Below are 22,133 nucleotides of genomic sequence, written 5' to 3' on the forward strand. Positions count from 1 at the left end.
GCCTGCCCTGCCTGCCACACTCGTCACCTATCGGACCATGCTGCCGTGTGGCCTGGAGGGCCAACGTTTGTCACTTCAGCCAGGCTCCAAATGGCCCAGGCATGTAATGGCACTTGGTGGCCTCCTTGGCCCCTGCCCTGGGAGCTGGCAGAGGGAGGGCTGGTTCATCCCAGCAGTGGGTGGGTCGGCCCCAGCTTGGCCGTGGTAGAAGTGGGTGCTGTCATGCGAGCTGGTGCTCTGCGTTCGTTCAAGGAGGAGTGTTTGTAGTCTTCTTGGCTTGGGGTCGGAGCCTCCCCGTTCCTGGGCGCTTCCACGAGGCAGAGCCTGGATAGGAGGGGCTGAGTGCGGGAGGGCGCTCCCTCTCCAGCTGGAAGTGGGGCCCTGACCGGAGAGGAGCGGGCCACGTGTGCATGCAGGAGTGTGTGTGTGCAGGTGCACGTCTGTGAGGGCAGGTGTGTGCATGTGTGCTGTGTGTGCAGGTTTTATGTGTGAGGGCAGAAGTGTGTGAGAGGGCAGGTGTGTATGAGGGCAGGTGTGTGTGTGCATGTGTGTGTGTGCAGGAGTATGTGAGGGTATGGGCATGTATGTGCAGGTGTATGTGCATGTGTGAGTGCATGGTTTTGGCAGAAGAGTGACGTGAACAGACTCGATTTTTAGGAGGATCCCCCTGGCTGAGGGTAGAGAGGGGGCTGGAGGCAGGGTTGGTATGAACATCTGGGTGGGAGATGATGGCTGATCTGGGGCCATGGCAGTGCAGGGCTCAGAGGTCCTTGGTGGGGAGACTCAGGGAGGGCTTGGGGACTGCTGTGGTGAGGAGGGAGATGGAGGGGCCAAGAGGCCTGAGTTGGGGTGTGTCTGGGGGTGGGAGGTCAGCACCCACTGCAGCTCCCTGGGAAGAGCCCTCCATGCCCACCCTGGAGCCACGCACCCCAGAAGGTCTTGCAGTTGCTCATGGCGACTCCTCAATTACGCACAAACCTCCTCCAGCCACAGGCTCTTCTCCCCCCACGGATGGGGACTCAAGAGCTTGCCGACGGATTCTGCTCTTCCATCTGCTCCCTGAGGTGGGCTGTGGGTCCCCTGCTGGGACGGGCCCAGCCAGCACCTGGACCCCTTGGAAGGCTGTGCTCTGAGGACTCCCCGTCTCTGATTTTCCTGATGGGGTGAAGAAAAGAAAAACTCCAGTAAAATAGTCATAATGAAAAGAAGGCTTAGCTCCTGCCTGTGACTATCTCCGTTTCATAGATGAGCAGCTGAAGCCCAGCAACGTCCGATGACTTGCTCCAGTCACCCTGGGAGAGATCAGGACACCCAGGCCTCTGTCCCTGCCTTAGAGGCTGGGATGGGAGTGCGAGGGCTCTGCATGAACATGCGCTACGTGCTGGGGTCTCTGTGGGGTTCTTGAAATCCACTTTCTCGTTTCGTTCCCCCGGCAGCTGTGCAAGGTGAGGATTGTATTCTCAACTTGCCCATGAGCAAAGTGAGACTCCGAGCAGTGGGGTCCCTTCCCAGGGTGGCTCTGTGGGGTTGGGATGTGAATCTGGGTGACTGACGTTGGGTCTGTCTGCACCACCGCTGGGCTGCCCTGCCTTCCACCGAGGGGGCCAGGGACGAGTGCCATTTAAGCAGGCGTTGCCAACGGTGGCAGGTGCCCTCCCTAAGCATCTGTGGGCCGAGGGAGGGGTCCTTTCCAGGCCCAGGTTGTCAGCCTGGCCGCCCAGGAGAATCAGCTGGGGAGCTTCTAGAAGGAGCTCATGCCTGGGCCCAAGCTCGGATCAATCGAAATTCCATTTTTGGAGGGGGGGCATGGGCATCGATATGTTAAAAAAACCACCCCAGCTGATTCTGTTGCCTCGTGAAGCCTTAGGACCCAGGCCTTAGGCTGGTGGGTGCGTGGGCAGCACGGAGTCTGGAGTCCCTGCTTCCCGCCTTGAACTGCGGGACGGACGGATGTGGCTCTCTGACTCTGGAAGGTCTCATGAAGAACAAAGTCACCTTTGGCTGTAGCTCTGTTAGGCCCAACCCCCTGGCTGGTGGGCAGGAGAGGACTGTGGGTGAGGAAGCAAGAATGCCACAGTTTCCTTCCAGCCCAGCACAGCCCTGACGAGAGATTCTCTCTGAAGAGATGGCCCTCCCTGCTGTAGCTCATAACCCCTTAGCAGCCCCTGGTAGTGCTGGTGTAGCCCCTCTGTGCACCTCAACTTCTTCCTCAGTCGCAGTGGTTCAGTGCCAGACAGGAGGTAAATGTCAGATTCCCCTCTCCTCCCTATTTTCTGCCTCTCTGCATCTAGGGTTTCATTCTCTCCCTTCTTCCAGAAGAAGCTCCTTTCTTTCCTTCCCTCCTCCCTTCTTCTCCACACTTACTGATGGTTTCTTCTGTCTGTGCCAGGCCCTGTTGGAGGGGTTTTAGGGGTTGTAGAGATGAGCCTGATGCTGTCTATGCCCCTGTCTGTTGAATTCTCAGTGAGTAAAGGGATCAGACAAGAAATGTCCCAAAGGGAAAGTACCCCTGACCCCAGTTGAGGGAGAGAGTGCCCTGGGAGCTCAAAGGAAGGGCCATCCCCTGCCTGATAGAATCAGGGAAGGCTTTTTGGAGGAAGATGCATTTCAGCTGGTCCCTGAGGGCTGGGGAGGACTTGGATGTGAGCAGAAGGAAGTGTCATTGAGGTTGGGGAGGGAGCCACACAGGGAGGGAGGAGTGGGGGTGAGAGAAAATACTTGGAGATTTTATGGACTCACAAGGGACACCGTGGGGGCTACATGGGGAACGTGGAATCTGGTTAGCTGGTGGAAAGGGTCAACAAAGGGAGGGCATGGGAAATAACCTTGGAAAGGTAGGTAGGGGCCAGGTCATGACCTTGAAAGCTGTGCTAGAGTCTAGACTTGGTTTCCTAGTAGGGGGACATAATGAGACCTTTGGTAAAATAAATGAAGAGAGGGGAGGTGGAACACAGGGCAAGCCACCCAGTCCCTGTTACAATGTAGGTGACCCATGACTTGGAGAGGAGGACCCTGCTGCCCAGCTTTCTCGAGGATTCTTATCATAAGAAGTGATCCCTATGTCAACCGTTGAAACTCTCATTGCAACCTGTACCTTTGCTGTTCTGAGTTTGGGGGCCACACCGAGGAGTGGTTGAGTTTGGCCTTGACTCTCTTGAAATGGAAGAGCAAGGGGCATCAAGGGGCAGCAAGTAGAGGAGGGAGAAGGATGAAGAAGAGGACGAGATTGTCCTGGGAGAACTTTTGACAGATTTGTCCCTAAATACTTCCTATTTTCGATGCTATAGTGAATCATACTATATTTTTAAAAATTTCAACTCGTGATTGCTCATTGCTAGTACGTAGATCTACAGTTCACTTTTGTATATTAATCCTGTACTTGCCAACATTGGTAAACTCACTAGTTTTAGCAGCTTTTTTGGGTAGCTTACATCCAATTTTCTACATAAATGATCATGTTGTTTATTTCATTTTCTTGCCTTATTGCAATGACTAAAACTTCCATTAAAATGTTAAATGAAAGGGATAACATCCCTGTCTTTTGCCTCATCCTGGGGCGGGGGTCGTCATTCAGTCTTTCATCATTAGGTATGAAGTTGACTGTAGGTTTTTTGTGGATGTCTTTTATCAAGTTAAAAACTTCCCTTATCTGTCCAGTTTTATGAGAGTTTTTATTAGACTGGCTGTTGTAATAAGTCAAATGCTTGTTCTGTGTTCATTGAGATGATCAAATATATATATTTTAGTTTGTTAAGATGGTGATTTTCAAATGTTAAATTAACCTTGTATTCTTAGGATTAAGTCCCACTTAATCATGGTGAATTATCATTTTTATAAATTGTTGGACTTGACTTGCTGAAGTTTTAAAAATCTCTATTCATGAAAGATAGTGACATATACTTCATTCTTTTTTCTCGTAATGTCTTTCGGGCTGTCAGGCTAATTTGTTACCAGGGTTATTTTGGCTTAGTAGAATGAATTGGGAAGTACTCATTCCTTTACAATTTTCTGGAAGAGTTTATGTAGAATTGGTCTCATTTGTTTCCTAAATGTTTGGTAGAATTCAACAGTGAAGACACCTCGGCCTAGTTTTCCTTATTGGAAGGTTTTTAACTTCAAATTCCATTTCTTTTGGGAGATATTAGGGCTATCAGAATATCTGTTTTTTCTTGAGTGAGGTTGGGTAGTTTGTGTCTTTCAAAGAATTGGTCCATTTCATCTGTGTTGCTGAATTTATTGTGAATGTACCAGAGTTTATTCATTCACCTACTGAGGGACATCTTGGTTGCTTCCAAGTTATGGCAATTATGAATAAAGCTGCTATAAACAAGCTTGTGCAGGTTTTTGTGTGGACATAAGTTTTCAACTCCTTCAGGTAGATACCGAGGAGTGTTATTGTTGGATCATATGGTAAGAGTATGTTTAGTTTTACAAGAAACGGCCAAACTGTCTTCCAAAGTGGCTGTACCATTTTGCATTCCCACCAGCATTGTATGAGAGCTCCTGTTGCTCCACAACCTTGCAGCATTTGGTGTTCTCAGTGTTCCAGATTTTGATCGTTCTAATAGATATGTAGTGGTATCTCACTGTTGTTTTAATTTGTACTTCCCTGATGATATATGACATGGAACATCTTTTTCATATGCTTATTTGCCATCTGTATATTTTTTTGGTGAAGTGTCTGTTAAGGTCTTTTGCCCATTTTTTAATTGGGTTGTTTTCTTATTGTTGAGTTTTAAAATTTCTTTTATGTATTTTGGATAATATACCGTTATCAGATGTGTCTTTTGTAAATATTTTCTCCTGGTCTATATCTTGTCTTCTAATTCTGTTGATATTGTCTTTTGGAGGAGAGAAGTTTTTAATTTGAATGAAGTCTAGCTTATCAACTATTTCTTTCATGGTTTGTGTCTTTAGTATTGTATCTAAAAAGGCATCACCATACTCAAGGTCATCTAGGTTTTCTCCTTTTTTATCTTCTAGGAGTTTTATAGTTTTGCATTGTACATTTAGGTCTGTGATCCACTTTGAGCTAATTTTTGTGAAGGCTGTAAAGTCTGTGTCTAGATTTATTTTTTTTTGCACGTGGATGTCCAGTTGTTCCAGCACCATTTGTTGAAGAGGCTATCTTTGCTCTACTGTGTGGCTTTTGCTCCTTTGTCAAATATCAGTTGACTTTATTTATGTGGTCTATTTTTGGGCTCTCTATTCTGTTCCATTGGTCTATTTGTCTATTCTTTTGCCAATACTACCCTGTCTTGATGACTGTAGTTTTATAGTAAGTCGTGAAGTCGAGTAGCAATCAGTCCTCCAACCTTGTTCTTTTCCTTCAGTATTGTGTTGGCTATTCTGGGTCTTTTGCTTCTCCGTATAAACTGTAGACTCAGTTTGTCAATATCCATAAAATACCTTTCTGGAATTTTGATTGGGATTGCATTGAAACCATAGAGTAATTTGGGAAGAACTGACACCTTGACAATATTGAGTCTTCCTGTCCTTGGAAGGATAGGAACATATAATCTCTCTCTATATGTGTAATTTTTTAAAATTTCATTCATCAGAGTTTGGTAGTTTTTCTCATATGGATCTTATACATATTTTGTTAGATTTATATCTAAGTATTTCATTTTGTGGGTGCTAATATAAATGCTATTATGTTTTTAATTTCAAATTCTACTTGTTCGTTGTTGGTATATAGGAGAGCAACTGACTTTTTTATATTAACATTGTAGCCACAAACTTGCTGTAATCATTATTATTTCCAGGAGTTTCTTTGGTCAATTCTTTTGGATTTTCTACATGGACAGTTTTATGTCTTCCTTCCCAATCTGTATACCTTTTCTTTCTTTTTCTTGGCTTATTTTACTACCAAGGACTTCCAATGTGATGTTGAAAAGGGGTGGTGAGAGGAGACATCCTTGCCTTATACCTGGTCTTTGAGTTTCTCACCAGTAGGTATGATGTTAGCTGTAGGTTTTTTGTAGATAGTCTTTAATCAAGTTGAGAAAGTTCTCCTTTGTTCTCAGTTTACTGGGAGTTTTTATCATGAATTGGTATTGAATTCTGTCAAATGCCTTTGCTACATCTATTGATATGATCATGTGACTTTTCTTCTTTAGTTTGTTGATGTGATGGTTTACATTGATTGGTTTTTGAATGTTGAACTAGTCTTGCATACCTGGGAAAAATCGTACTTGGTTGTGGGGTATAATTCTTTTTATAGATTGTTGGATTCCATGTGCTAATATTTTGTTGGGGATTTTTGCATCTATATTCATGAGAGATATTGGTCTATAGTTTTCTTGTCTTGTAAGGTCCTTGTCTGGTTTTGGTATTAGGGTAATTCTGGTCTCATACAGTGAGTTAGGAAGTATTCCTTCTGCTTCCATCTTCTGAAAGAGATTGTAGAGAACTTGTATAATTTTGTCCTTGAATGTTTCATAGAATTCACCAGTGAACCCATCTGGGGCTGGTGCTCCCTACTTTGGAAGGTTATTAATTATTAATTCAATTTCTTTAATAGATATAGGCCTATTCAGATTATTTATATCTTCCCGTGGGAGTTTTGGCAGATTGTGTCTTTCAAGGAATTGTCCGTTTCATCATTGTTATCAAATTTGTGGGCATAGAGTTGTTCATAGTATTCTTTTATTATCCTTTTAATTTCCATGGGATCTGTAGTGATGTCTCCTCTTTCCTTTCTGATATTAATAATTTGTGTCCTCTCTCTTTTTTCTTAGTTAGCCTAGCTAGAGGCTTACTGATTTTATTGACCTTTTCAAAGAACCAGCTTTGGTTTCCTAATGTGGAAACTTAGATTATTGATTTTAGATCTTTATATGCATTTAATGCTATAAATTTCCCTCTAAGCACTGCTTTCTCTGCATGCCACAAATTTTGATAAGGTATGCTTTCATTTTCATTTAGTTAAAAATATTTTAAAATTTCTCTTGAGATTTATTCTTTGACTCACGTGTTATTTAGAATTGTGTTGTTCAATCTCCAAGTATTTTTGGATTTTCCAGCTATCTTTCTTTTGTTGATTGCAAGTTTAATTCTATTGTGGTCTCAGAGCAGGCATATGATTTCTACTCTTTTAAGTTTGTTAAGATGTGTTGTATGGTCCAGAATGTGGTCTATCTTGATGAACATTCCATGTGAGCTTGAGAAAAATGTGTATTCTGCTGTTGTTGGATGAAGTAATCTATAGTTGTCAATTATATCCAGTTGATTGATGGTGTTGCTGAGTTCAACTATATCCTTATTGATTTTCTGCCTGCTGGATCTGTCCATTTCTGAGCAAGGGGTGTTGAAGTCTCCAACTATGACAGAGAATTCATCAGTTTCCCTTTGTGGTTCTATCAATTTTTGTCTCACCTAGTTTGATGCTCTGTTATTAGCTACATATACATTAAAAATTACTATGTCTTCTTGGAAAATTCTTCCTTTGTCATTATATAATGCCCTGTTTTTATCCCTGATAATTTTCCATAATTTCATGTCTTTGAAATTAATATAGTTACTCCTGCTTTCTTTTGATTAGTATTAACATGGTATATTTTTGTCTATTCTTTTACTTTTAATCTATATATGTCTTTTTCTTATAGACAACATACAGTTGGGTTATGTTTTTTGAGCCACTCTGACAATCTTTGTCTTTTAATTGATGCATTTAGACCATTGACATTGAAAGTGGTATATTGGATTAATATCTACCATATTTGTTACTATTTTCTATTTTTTGCCCATGTTCTTTGTTCCTATTTTTGCCTTCCACTCTTTTTCTGTCTTATGTGGTTTTAATTGAGCATTTTATGTGATACCATTTTCTCTCCTTTCTTAGCCTTTTGGTTATACTTTTTTTCTTACTATTTTGAGTGGTTGCCCTAGTGGTTGCAATATACATTTACAGCTAATTCAAATCCACTTTTAAATGACACTATACTACTTCACAGGCAATATGAGTACCTTATAATAATAAACTAATACCAATTCTTCCCTCCTATTCCTTTTATTATTGCTCTCATTCATTTCACTTATATATAAGCATACATGAGTATACACACACATGCACACACACACTATATGTATATATATATCTCTACATAATCGAATATACTTGCTATTATTGCTATTATTTTGAACACACTGTTCTCCGTTAGATAAATTAGCAATGAGGAAAATAAATGTTTTTATTTTACCTTCACTTATTCCTTCTTTGATGCTCTTCCTTACTGCATGTAGATCTGATCTACATATTTTTTTCTCTAAAGAACTTTTAACATATCTTGCAACTCAGGCCTACTGGCAACAAATTCCCTCGATTTTTGTTTGTCTAAGAAAGTTTTTATTTCTCCTTCACTTTTGAAGGATAATTTCATAGCATATAGAATTCTAGGTTGGTGATTTTTTTTTTGTCTCAGTGTTTTAAATATTTCACTCCACTCTCTTCTTGCATGCATGTTTCTGTAGAGAAGCCAGATGTAATTCTTATTTTTGTTCCTCTATAGATAAGACTTTTTCCCCCACTGGCTTCTTTCAGGCTTTTTTCTTTATGTCTGATTTTGTGTAGTTTGAAAACGATACGCATTAAGTATAGTTGTTTTTTTTTGGCATTTATCCTGCTTGGTGTTCTCCGAGCTTCCTGGATCTATGGTTTGGTGTCTGACATTAATTTGGGTGAATTTCTCAGTTATTATTGTCTCTAATATTTCTTCCATTCTGTTCTTTCTTTCTTCTTCTTCTGGTATTCCCACAACATGTGTGTTATACTTTTTGTACTTGTCCCACAGTACTTGGATATTCTGTTCTGTTTTTTTTTTTTCAGTCTGTGTTGTCTTTGCTTTTAGATTTTCAAGGATTCTATGTATAAATCCCCTGGCTCAGAGATTCTTTCCTCAACCATGTCCAGTCTACTAATAAGCCCATCAGAAGCATTTCTCATTTCTGTTACAGTGTTTTTTAATTTCTAGCATTTCTTTTTGGTTCTTTCTTAGGATTTCCATCACTGTTTACATTGCCCATCTGTTTGCATGCTGTCTACTTTATGCTTAGAGCCCTTAGTACATTAATCATAGTTTTTTAAAATTCGTGGTCTGATAATGCCAACATGCCTGTTATGTCTGGTTCTGATGCTTGTTCTGTCTCTTCAAATTGTGCTTTTGACTTTTAGTATACTTGTAATTTTTTCTTGACAGCTGGGTGTGATGTACCTGGAAAAAGGCACATCACACATAATATAAATCACATATAAATAGGCAGTTAGTAATGTGGTGGTGAGGTGTGTTGGGTGAGGGAAAATGTGCTTAGTTCTCTGATTAGGTCTCAATCTTTTAGTGAGCCTGTGCCTCTGGACTGTGAACTTCACAGGTGTTTCTCAATTTTTTTCTCCCCGCCTTAGTGGGAACAGGATTGGTAGAGCAGGCTGGCTTTGGGATATTTCCCTTCCCTAGGTCATTTAGACCCTGGTATACCCCAGCTGGTTAGGCTTTGGAAACTAGTTTCTTCTGAGGGCAGACCTTGTTAAGAAGAGCAGAATGCACTGGCGTATTTCAAAATGGTTCCTTTCCCTTCCCCACTTGCCAGAAGCCTGAGGGGATTGTTTTTCTGATGTTTTCTGTGGGAACCTGGTTGATCTCCTGGATGTAAATATTACAGTGTTGTAGGAGCCCACCGTGACTGGGTAACTCCTGGAGTTTTTAGCTCTCAGAGTTGTCCACCCAGAGCCTCCAGCAATGCATCAATTAGGGGGTGGGTTTTCCTACCCCAGCACTGGTTCCCACAGTGGTTTCCAGTTTAGAGTCTCTGCCCCAGTAAGCCATGGCTACCTGTATTCTCCTGTCTCTTCAATCTTGGGGGCAGCAGTTTGCTTGATGTCCTCCCCTTTCTTATGGTTCCAAGAAGAGTTGACTTTTTTTATTTTGGCACCTGAGTTAACATCTGTTGCCAATCTTCTTTTTTGTTTTTTTCATCTTCTCCCCAAAGACCCCCAGTGCATAGTTGTATATTCTAGTTGTAGGTCCTTCTGGTTGTGCTATGTGGGATGCAACCTCAGCAAGGCTTGATGAGTGGTGCCAACTCCACACCCAGGATGTGAACCAGCAAAACTCTGGGCCGCCCAAGCAGAGCATGTCAACTTAACCACTTGGCCATGAGACCAGCCCAAAAAGAGTTGATTTTTCAGCCTGCTCAGCTTTTTACTTCTTTTTAGGAGAAAGTGGTACTTCTAAGCTCCCTATATGCAGAACAGGAAACTGGAAGTCTGCTCTTCTTTTTCAAACAAGTTCTTAAGATAGAAACTGAAGTCATTGAATCGACCCTTTTATAAATATGTAATGTCCATCTTTGTCTCTTCTACCAGTTTTGACTTAAAGTCTATTTTTTCCTGATGTTAGTGCAGCCACCCTAGTTTTCTTTTGGTTACTATGTGTAGGGAATAGCTTTTTCCATCCTTTCACTTGAGCCTACTTATGTCTTTGGGTCTAACGTGAATCTTTTATAGACAGCATATAGTTAGATTATGTTTTTGAAAATCTATTCTTCTAGTCTCTGCTTTCAATTGGAGAGTTCAACTCATTTATATTTGAAGTAATTATAGATAAGCATTGACTTACTCCTGCCGTTTTGCCATTTGCTTTCTGTATGTCTAATAGCTTTTTTTGTCTTTCTTTTTCTGCCTTTTTTGTGTATATTTGATTTTTTTGGTAACAAACCATTTGTCTCCCCTTTCATTGCTTTTTGTGTATATTTCTTAGATATTTCCTTTGTGGTTACTGTGAGGATTGCATTTAACCTCCTAAATTTATAGCAATGTAATTTGAATTGATTCTAACTTAACTTCAGTATCAAACACAAGTGTGCTCCCATATAGCTCCATCTCTCCTTTATATTATTGCTTTCACAAATCACATCTTTACGTTGTGTGTCCATTAGCATAGATTTGTAGTTTTAAAAATGCATTTGTCTTTTAAATAATGTAGGAAATAAAAATGGAGTTACAAACCAAAAATGCAATGACAGTGGCTTTTATATTTGCCTGAGTAGTTACCTCTGCTGGAGAACATTATTCCTTCATCCAGCTCTGAGTTACTGTCTAGTGTCCTTTCATTTCAACCTGAAGGACTCCCTTTAGCATTTCTCATAGGGAAGGTCTAGTGGCAAGGAACTCCCTTGACATTTGTTTGTATGGGAATATCTTAATTTCACTGTCATGTTTTTATTGTGGTAAAATGTACATAACATAAAATTTTCCATTTTGACCACATTTAAGTGTACAGTTCAGTGGCACAAAGCATCTTCACATTGTTGTGCAATCGTCACCCTCTACCTCCCGAACTTTTTCATCTTCCCAATCTGAACCTCTGTACCCATTAAGCAATAACTCCTCATTCCCCCTTCTCTCCTATTCCTAGTACCCACCATTCCACTTTCTGCTTTTATGAATTTAGTTATTCTATATATCTCATATAAGTAGAATCATACAGGATTTGTCCTTTGATGGCTGGTTTATTTCACTTAGCGTTAATAATCTGTCTCTCATTTTTAAAGGACAGTTTTACTGGATATAGAATTCTCAGTTGACAGCTTTTCCCCCCAAGCACTTTAAATATGTCATCCCATGGTCTCTAGCCTCCTTGGTTTCTATGAGAAATTGGCTGTTAATCTTACTGAGTGTCATGGGTTGCACTGTTACCCTCCTCACAATTTGTGTTAAAGTCCTAACCCATAGTATCTGAGAATGTGAACGTATTTGGAAATAGGATCATTGAAGATGTAATTAGTTAAGATGAGATCATTAGGATGGGCCTTAATCCTATATGACTGGTGTCCTTATAAAAAAGAGAAATTTAGGCACAGCTAGACACACATAGAAGGAAGAGTGTGAGAAGGGATACAGGGAGAAGACAGCCATCTACAAGCCAAGGAGAGAGGCCTCAAACACATACTTCCCTCCCAGTCCTCAGAAGGAACCAACCCTGCCAGTAACTCGATTTTGGACTTCTATCTTCTATTCTGTTGTTTAAGCCACCCAGCTGCAGTACTGTGATACAGCACCTCCAGTAAACCAATACATTGGGGATCCCTTGTGTGTGATTGTTTGCTTCACTTTTGCTGCCTTTAAGATTCTCTCTGACTTTCCACAGTTTGATTACATTGGGTCTCTGTGTGGGTCTCTTTGAGTTTATCCTACTTGGAGTTCATTGAGCTTCTTGGAATGGTTGATGTCTTTCATCAAATTTGGGAAGTCTTTGGCCATGATTTCTTCAAATATTCTTTCTTCCCCCTTCTCTCTCTTTTTCTTTCCTTCTGGGACACCCATGAGGAGTATGATGGTGTCCTGCAGATCACTGGCTTCGTCAGCTTGAGCTGCCATAACAAAATGCCGTAGATTGGGTGGCTTAATCAACAGAAATTATTTTCTCGCTGTTCTGGAGATCAGAGAAGTCCAAGATCAAGTTGCCAGCAGATTTGGTTCCTGGTGAGGCCTCTCCTCCTGGCTGGCAGATGTCTGCCTTCTCACTGTGTCCTCACATGGTGGAGAGACCGAGAGAGCTAGTAATCTGATATTTTTTCTTAGAAGGACACTAATCATCTCAGATCAGACTCCACCTTTATGACTTTATTTAACCTTAACTAATTTCCTTACTCCAAATACAGTCACATCTCAGGGGCTGGGTGGGGAGTAGGTCTTCAACATATGGATTTGGAGTGAAAACAATTCAGTCTATAGTTGTCACTTAGGAAATCATTATTCATTCATACTGCTTTGAGTTATTGTCTAATGTCCTTTCATTTCAACCTGAAGGACCCCCTTTAACATTTATCATAAAGAAGGTCATAATGGTAACAAACTCACTCAGCTCTTGCTTATCTGGGATTATCTTAATTTCACTTTTACTTTTTTATCGTGGTAAAATACACATAATGTAGAATTCACAATTTCTCATTCTTTTTTCTTTCTGCATCTCAGACCTGATGATTTCAATTGTTCTATAAAGCCCAGTGAGTCTTTTGCCTGTTCAAATCTTCTGTTGGGCAACTCTAGTGAATTTTTCATTTCATTTATTGCAATTTTCAGCTCTAAAATTTCTGTTTGGTTCCTTTTTATAATTTTTGTTTCTTGACTGATGTTCTCATTTTGTTTATGTATAATTTTTCTGATTTTTTTAGTACTTTGTTCATGTTTTCCTTGAGCTCTTTGAGCACATTTAAGACAGTTGTTTTAAAGTTATCTTCTAATAATTCTGTTGGCCACGCTTCCTCATGGATGGTTTCTGTAGATTTATTTTGTTCCTTTTAATGGGCCATGCTTTCCTGTTTCTTTGTAGGCCTTGTGATTTTTTTTGTTGCGGTTGTTGGAAACTAAGATATTTCAGTATTATGATGTAGTAACTCTGGAAATTAGATTTTCCCCCTTTCCTAGGGTTTGATATTTTTTTAAATTGTCAAAGTTTGAGCAGTCCATTGTTTAGTGATTTTTTCAAACTACTTTTTGAAAAAACTATATGCCTTGTTTTGTGTGGTCACTGAAGTCTCTGTTCCTTTGGCCTGTGTTCAGCTAATATTTTGACAAAGATTTCCTTGAAGGCCAGGAGTTCAAAACAAAGCAAAGCAACAACAACGACGACAACCACAACCAAGCACAAATGAAAAATGAAAAAAACCCCAGACATCTCTCCCAGTCTTTGCAGATTGATGTGAGCTAAGGAACCCCTTCAGCACTGAGTGAGGCTTGCACTGAGTCTAGGGGTCAGCCTGACATGAGAGCTTAGAGTCTTTTTAGGTCTTTTCTGAGCATGCATCTTTCCTTGTGCACAGTGTGACTTTCTAAATTCCCCTTTAAAGATGGCTCCTTTTGAATGTCCTAATTTCTTAAAGAATCTCCCCAGATTTTCCTTCTGGGCCCCAGGCAGTCTGCTGTGTGTCTCAACCGTATCTTTTGCCCCAGGAAGTGGGAAGGCACCTCACTTTAGATTATCGTCCCTGCCTTAGGTCAATCACTTGGACACTAAGACACACGTTAGCACCTCTTGCAGTGTTTCAACCAAAGCCTGCTGCTGTTTGGTCTAAGTTCCGAGTTAGGCAAAACCTAGGCGGGCGTCTTGTATCAGTCCTTCATGTAGCCCCCAGACAGTCTGTCACAGACAAACAAAATAATTCAAAGTCTGCTCTGCTCCCTCGGCGACTAGAGATTGGGGTTCCACACCGGGAACACCAGCTCTACCATTTGAGGACTGTTGTCACGCTGGAGAGGGAGTGGGGCAATGGCAAGTAAACATGTCACAGTGCTTTCCTACTGTTGTAAAGTTGCCTTTTTCTTGATTAAGCGTTCTCTTTGTTGCTGTAAACCTTTGACTCTTTTGCACAGCTCGGACAAAGTTGCTCTGGCAGTTTCTGCTTGTGGGTTTTTTTAATGTGTGTGACGTTTCTGTAGGGAGATGAGAGCTTAGATTCTGCCATTCTGCTTCACCTTCACTTTTGAAAGATATTTTTTCTGGGTATAAAAATCCAGGTTGATAGTTTTTCTCTTTCAGTGCCTTAAAGATGTTTCTCCGTTGTCTTCTCTTTTGCATTGTTTCTGATGAGAAATTTCTTGTCATCGTTATCCTTGTCCCTCTGTACGTAACACACCTTATTTCTCTGGCTGCTTTTAAGTTTTTCTCTTTATCCTGGTTTGAACATTTTGATCATGATGTGCCTTAAGGCAGTTTTCTTTTTCGTGTTTCTTGTGCTTGGGGTTAGTTAAGATTTTTAAATCTGTGGGTTTATAGTTTTTATACACATTGGAAATTTTTCCTGAATTATTTCTATAAATATTTTTTCCTTTCCCTCCCTCTGTCCTCTCCTCTGGGACTCCAGTTACACATGTGTTAGGCCGCTGAAGTTTTTCCACAGCTCACTAATATTCTTTTCATCCCTTCCCTTTCCTTTTCCTTCCTTCCTTCTTTCCTTTCTTCCCCCTCTCCCTCCCTTCCTCCCTCCCTTCTTTCCTCTTTTTCCTGCATTTCACTTTGGATGCTTTCTTTTGCCATGTCTTCAAATTTGCTAATCTTCTTTTCTGCTATATCGAATCCAACATTAATCCAATTCAGTTTATTTTTCATCTCATACATTGTAGTTTTTCTCTCCAGAAGTCTAATTTTCCTCTCCTTTTAAATCTTTCATGTTGCTATTTAACTTCTGGACATATGGCATGTAGTAATAAGGGAGTATCTTAATATCCTTGTCTGCTAATTCTGACATCTGTGCCAGTTCTGGTTTGGTTTTGATGGACTGATTTTCTCTTCGTATGGGTAATATTTTCCCACTTGTCTATATACCTTGTGAGTTTTGATTAGATTACAGACGTTGTGATGGATATTTTTGTATTCTTAGATATATTCTTGAGCTTTATTCTGGGATGTAGTCAAGTTACTTGGAAATAGTTTGATCCTTTTGAGTCTTGCTTTACCATTTGTTAGTAAAGACCACACCTATTACTGCTGAGACAGGACCTTCCTGTGTCATCTCCCCAGTGTCTTGTGAATCATGAGGTTTTCCAGTCTGGTTGGACATAGACACTGTTCTTGGCTCTGTGTGAGTGCCAGGCACTATTCCTTCAAATCTTTTTGATTTGATTCTCTTCCTGGCCTTGGAAAAGATGCACTCTGCTGAATGCTTAAGTGGGAGCTTCTGAAAGATCAGGGCATCTACTGGATTCTACTTGTCTGCCCTCCTCCCTATGTCACCCTGGAAATTCTCTTAAGAAGGTAAGCTAAGGCAATCGTAGGGCTCAATCTGCTTTATTTTAGTCTCTCAGGGATCACTGTCCTTTGTTGCCTCATGTGCAGTGTCTTGAAAACCATCATTTATTGGATTTTACCCCTTTTTTTGTTTGTTTCAGGAGGGAGGGTAAATCCGGTCCCTGTTACACCATCTTGGTCAGAATCAGAAGTCCAAATGATTGTTATTTTTAATATTGATAATTTGGGTTTATTTAATGATGACAGGAATGGAGAAGAGGAAGATGTGAAAGATGGTGGAGAGAAGACAATGGTTGGAATGAGGTGGGAAGGGACAATTTAATTCTTTAATCTGCTGTTGATCAGTATTCTTTGCAAGTCTCCTGTGGGTATTGGGTGGAATAACTCATAGCCCCTGCCTTCAAGGATCCCAGGATCTGAGAGTATGGGAGAAATGGCTGATAGTTGTTTCATCAGGAGGTACAGTTGCTGACACAAAGCACATGTCTCATGTTTCTAAACTATGAAGAATTAGATTCATTTAAAACATTTTTCATTGAATGTAATTAGGAATACTGTTCCAGGAAGGCCCACAAATCAGGATAGGGTTGTTCAGCCATTAAGGGAAGAGGATGGTTAATTTTGAGGAGGCTGCAGGAAGGAGCTTGAGATCTGGGGTCAGAAGATGCACGTGTGATCCCCTTGACCCTCTCCCTGCAGGGAGCCTTAGTGCCAAATGCACAGTAAAATGAGATAATGGCAGGTATCTTGCAGGGTTTCCATGGGGTGCACATGTAGTGCATCCAGCAGGGTGTCTAGCATCTAGAAGGTGATCAGCAAATGTGGTTCCCGTGTCTCTGTGCAGAGTGAGTCCTTGATTTGTGTCTCTGCACAGTGTGATGCTCAGATGGGTCTTTCCTCATGCATCTCAAGTCCCTATGGTTGCTGGAGTTGGAGTCTCCCCAGGAAGGGGTTGTGGGGGCTTTGGTATATGCATCACATTCTGAGAGATGCCATTTCTGGCTCTCATGGGACCCCTTGTTCATTAAAAGTCACCCCCTGTCATGCCCCTTAATCAGACAAATCTGAAGCCTTAGAGGGACAAGAGGACCAAACAGGATGTACCCTTGTCTCCAAGAGTTGCTGCCAACCTGCCTCAGGAGCGTCTTCTGCTTGGGAGTTGAGACTAAAGGGCGGTAAAAACAGATGGGGCTGGAGGAAAGGGCCAGCTGTGGCCAGGGAGGAAGAGAGGAAGGACTGAGGACCAGGACAGGCATGAGGACGCGGACAGGAGGACTCCTAATGAGCAGGGGTCAATGCAGGCCAGGGTTCTGGTGCCCTGGAGGAGCCAGAATGGGACCTCTCAGAAGGCCGCCATTCATCTGTGTGTTTGTGGGGGGGCGGAGGGGGACGTAACTCAGAGGATTGGCTTGGTGACCTCAGTGAGCCCAGTTCACCAGGAGCTTGGGGCCTCTCTGTGCCCCGTGTGGGTGACAGGTGGCATCATCTCAGATACAGCCTATCCTAAATTGTCTGCATGGTGCCTGAGCCTGCCTGGGCTGGGGCCTGGGGCTCAGGCCGGCTCATCCTGCTGCTCACCCTCCAGGCATCTGGAGTTAATCAAAGGGACCAGCAGCTGTTCGCAATGGGGGACTCCGAATGTGCTGGGCCGTTTCCCTGCGGTGCTGTCCTCCTGAGATCTTAAGAATGCCCTGGGGGCAGGTCTTGTTGCCCCTATTTTATGATAAGGAAGCCGAGGTTCACAGAGGTCAAGGGACTTCTCCAAGTCATGGATGTGTCTTGGCTTAGATTTGAGCCAGTCTGTCTGCCTCCAGACAGAGTCAGTCTTTCTAACACGCCCCACGGCTTCTCTTCCTTTTTCAGCTTTAGTCGTGTGGTCATCTCAGGCCTCTAAAGCATGTCTGGAAGGAGGCCTACTCACACAGCTGGCCAGGGGTGTTCGTGGCGGCCTGTAGAGTCCCCACACCTGTGCCATCCTGGGCAGGAAGGCTCTGTTCTCTGGTTCCTGGCATTGCTGGAGAGACTGGCACACATGGCAGTAACAGACAGCCTCCAGATTGTGGTGACTTCTTTCTTGCTCTGGCTGAGTGTCCATCATGGGCTGGCCTGTGGGTGCTGCTAGCCTGCTGTCATCTTCCTCACTCCGGGACTGGAGGTGAGGAGCAGCCACTGTCCAAAACGCTGTTGGCGATATTGGAAGAGAAGCAGGAACTAGCCCTGAAGCTTCTGTCCTGAATGCGTGCACATCACACCTGCTCACGTTCTGTCGGCCAGAGCAGGTCACCTGCCAGGCCTGGCTTGGTGACATGGGGGAGTGTATCTGGCATCGATGACAAGAACAGGCCACAGTGGACGCTCTGCACTGTCCCATTAGTGATGACTTTGAGAGCCCCGGAGCTGGGGCTGCTCAGGGGAGAAGGGCCCTGCTCCCTGCCTCTAGGAACTCACCATCTAGTGGAGGGACAGTCACAACCCCAAGAAAGGAATGCCTCTGAGTGAGAGGGGCTGTGTGTGTCATCGGCGTGCATGGGGCTGTGGGGTACAGAGAGCAGTGACACATTCTGTCTGGAGAGAATTACAGAGGGGACAACGTCTGAACCCCCAGTTCCAAGAAATCCCAGTGAGGGGTCCCCAAGAAGAAAGGATGGGGCTCTGCAGTTCGAAGGCAGGGTGTGCAAAGGCCCAGGGGCAGAGAGCATGGCGCTGGTGAGGGCCAGGGCCTGTGTGTTGGAGCCGTGAGGGCCTATGGGAGTGTCGCGGGAGGGGAAGAGGCTGGAGAGAAGGGAGGGCGAGCAGGGCGGCTTTCATGGCTGTTACTGTCTCCCTGCTGAGCCGTGGTGGAGTCCTGGCCAGTGGGTGTGATGGGCACTGGGAATGCCTGCCCAGGAACCCCAGCCAGCCCCTCCCTGCTGGTATCAGCCCAGCCTGGGTTGCTGCGGGCTGCAGAGCCAGTCTAGCCCCTGCTCCCCTGCCGGCAGCCCCTGCTGTTCACCCTGGGGGCATGAATCAGCTCCATTCTTCGAGAACAAAAGCTCCTGGGTTGCCAGGGAGATGCAGGGGCTGCTGCTGGTACTTCCTGGAGCTGCAGTTTGGTGTCAGGAAGAGATGGGCAACTCAGCGCCAGAGCTGAGTCCTGTCCTGAGCAGGGCCGGGCTGTGCTGAGCCGCCGCTCGCATGTCATCCATGCTGACTGGGGCTCTCTGTGGGTTGGAGCTGAGCACATTGGGACAGACCTGGATTTGAACGTCGCCGTACTGGTCCTCTATCTGCCTTCTGGCTCCTCAGATTGTCTGGGGTAATGATACCCAGTCTGCAGGGGGCCTGAGATATCCCATGAGATAATAAGTGGAAAGCCCTCCCTTCATTCATTTATTCCATTCATGTTTATCGCTGTCTCCTGTGTGCCAAGCACTGTCTAGCGCTGGAATCCATGCAGTGACATGAGGCTGACATGGCCCCGTGCTGAGCGGACAGCCTGGCTGGCACTGTGCTGGACACACGGGGACACTCACTAAATGGTAGTTACTATTGTTCTTGAGGTTGGGAGCTCTGCAGGGGCTAGGAGAGGAGTCCCCTTAGGGTTTGAGCATTTCTGGGATGTGGAAGGACGGGGGGAGGCCCATTTCCTGGTGCTATAGCCTTGATGGAAATGAGAAGACCCCGTGTACTTAAGCTCCATCCGGGCTGTGAGTCCCAGGGTACGGGGGGCAGAGAAGGTTTCCTGAGCACTGAAAGCTGCTGCCGTTGGCTTTGGGGCCCACTGTGGAGCCACAGTCTGGGGCTGAGTGGGCCGTTTCCCCATCTCTCTTAGCAGGGGACACGGCTGGCTGTGGGGAACCGGCTCGGGAGGCTCTGAGCTGAGCTGACACCTCATCAGAGACCTGGGATCGGGGGAGTGGGGCAGAGGGCCCTCCCCTGGGAAAGGCCCAGCTCATGTGCTCCTGTTGCGCTGACCCTGCCACCTGCTCACATGTGGATGGGGGAAGCCTTGGGCCAGATTTGGGTAGGACTGGGGACAGATGCAGAGCCTGGGGGCTCTCTAGCTGCCTGGAAGTGCTAGGAATACGTGAAGTGCATTTAGGGGCTAGACGTGGCGGTTTGGGGTTGTTGATGGCATTTGGGGTCAGGAAGGCCCTGTGTGGATGCTCCGTGATGGGGTTTGGGGAGTGAGAGGGGTGTGTTTGGGGTGCTTTCTGATGGGGTCATCCGTGCTGTGCACTGGGGGTGGATGGCAGGTCAGGGGTCATAGCTGGGGTCATAGGTGTGTTGAGGAGGCAGCGATGATAGGATATTTGGAGAGGATCATTGGTACGAGGGATGGGGACCAGTGAGGATGGGTGGGTGCTGTTGGCCAGGGCTTCATCAGTGCGTGTCCCAGTGGCTTCATGTTTGAGCTCTAGAGTATCTATTGCTTGTCTCAGTGCCCCTTGGGGTCCGCTTGGTCTCCTGGCGGGGTTCCTGGGCAGACAGTCGTCTCTATGTGTTGGATCTGAGGGCAGGGGGGTGAGGGATGGGCACAGGAGGGGAGGGGCTGAGCAGGGCAGCGAGGAGCCAGAAGTGCGGGAGGCTGGGCTGCTGCTCAGCGACTTTGCATATCCTCAGGGTCATTACTCGCCTTTGTCACTGGGGAAGGTTGCAAAATGAAAATTAACTGTCGGAGAAGATTGATTCGCTTGATGTCTAACCAGGAGCAGCCTTTTATGGCTGTAAAATGTTGATTTCCTCTCGCTGCCAACGACAGGTGAATCTTCGTGCCACTGAAGGAAGAGAGACCCCCGGTCGGAACCCAGGGAACTCATGGCCTCTGGGGCCCAGCTCTCCTCTCTCCACCCTCCATGTCTGCAGAGAGGGACTCAGTGACTGATTTCACTTATGGGGCAAGAACAGCTCTGTGGGCATGCCAGCCAGGTGGCGGGACTGGGAGTATGACTCGGGGTTCTGGATTCAGACACACCTGGGTTCAAATCCAGCCTGGGCCACTTCGAAGCTTTGTGCCCTGGACAAGCCTCAGTGTCCTGAGCTGTCAAATGGGAGGAGTGGGCCTAAGTAAGACTTAGACTTTGAAGCGTGCAGCACAGTGCCTGGCACAGGTTATGGGGGCTGGGCTGGGGCCGGCTGAAATGATGGGAAGCTGATGCGATGCGGGACTCAGATCAGTTCCCCAGGAGCAGCGTGGATGAGGGGTGAGCATGAGATGGAGGGCAGAATGCAGGTGGATAGAGAGGGAGTAGGCAGGGACGTGGAGCAGGAAGCTGCCAAGGACCAGTCTTTAAGATGAGACTGTGCCCCAGGCAGGGGTGCGGGAGCTCCCGCCCGCTGGAGGCTGGGCAGGGCGGGCCACTCAGCCTGAAGGCCTGGGCCAGGCAGACCACCAGGGAGGCATGGGCAGACCCACTTGTCCCTCATGTGTGGTCAGGGCGCTTCTCCTTGCTCATGGCATTTTACTTGCCTAAATGTGGCAAGGAAGAAAGGGAATGGACAAGCACAGGTCCCACCTGCTGGTACCAGGCCCTGATGGCAGATGGCAATGATCAGGGGACATCCTGGGGGGCTAGGAAGCCACCATCCTCCCTTGGGAGCTTCTGGTTGGCAAAGGGTGCCGTTGGCTGCAGGTCGGAGGGGCCTCCCCGTCTGCGGGCCGAGGAGGAAGGGGCAGTAGTGCCACCGCGAGCGTGTGGGAGGTCTCTGTGTTGGGCGTCTGTCTGCCCGCATGCCTGCCTCTCTGTTGCTCTGAAGGAGGCAGGGGCTGGGCCTGCAGCTGCCTGGGCAGAGCGGCTCCTGCGTGGGACACAGCTTCTCCCTCTGGTTAAAGACTCGCCGCTTCGCTCCCCACTTGCCTCGACGGTCCGCGTGGGGCATCGGGCCAGGCTCTCCTGAGCGAGAAGATCTTGGAAGTCTCCTTCTCCAAGCAGAGCAGCTGCCCTCGGGGAGGTGTTCAGGGACTAGGGACAGCCCCCAGAGGGGTGTGGCCAGCTCAGGTTGGGTGTGAGCTGGGCAACGCTGCCTCCAAGGCTGTGTGGTGGGGGGTGAGCAGGGCCCAGGTGTCATCCAGCCCTGGGCTGGTCTCCAGCCTGTGGGGCAGGGTGCAGACTCCAGCCCTCTCGGTGGGGTACACCGCATGCCAAGGGGCTGACAAGATGTAGGGAGGGCAGGCAGTCAGTTCTGAGAAGTTTCCAGGCCAAGGAGATACTGTAGAGGGCCAGAGAATGAAAGGAAATGACAAATGAAGGACGAATGGCCAGCCTCCAGGTGGGGGGCCTGTGGAAGTCTGAGGGTCATGGGGTTTCAACTGCTGGTGGGGCTGGGCTCGTAGCTCCAGGGCAGTGGGGGTGGAGGTGGGGGCGGTGGCGCTGCAGCTGCTGGGATGGGAGAGGAGGGTGCCCAGCTGGT

At 45.5% G+C, this 22,133-nt stretch overlaps 1 protein-coding gene across 3 annotated transcripts in view; it reads left to right on the forward strand.

Annotated features, from left to right (window-relative positions):
• Positions 1-22,133, forward strand: part of GRID1 (glutamate ionotropic receptor delta type subunit 1) — a 671,187-nt gene that overhangs the window by 76,889 nt on the left and 572,165 nt on the right. The window contains exon 1 of one of the 3 annotated variants that reach the window (XM_070616296.1): positions 20,297-20,484. The exons of the other annotated variants lie outside the window; for them this stretch is intronic. The gene's annotated coding sequence lies outside the window, so the exon portion shown is untranslated. Of the gene's footprint in view, positions 1-20,296; positions 20,485-22,133 lie in introns of those variants that run through there. 3 annotated transcript variants of the gene reach the window in all.

The sequence above is a fragment of the Equus przewalskii genome, chromosome 1, assembly GCF_037783145.1.
Source record: "Equus przewalskii isolate Varuska chromosome 1, EquPr2, whole genome shotgun sequence".
Classification (NCBI taxonomy): Eukaryota; Metazoa; Chordata; class Mammalia; order Perissodactyla; family Equidae; genus Equus; species Equus przewalskii.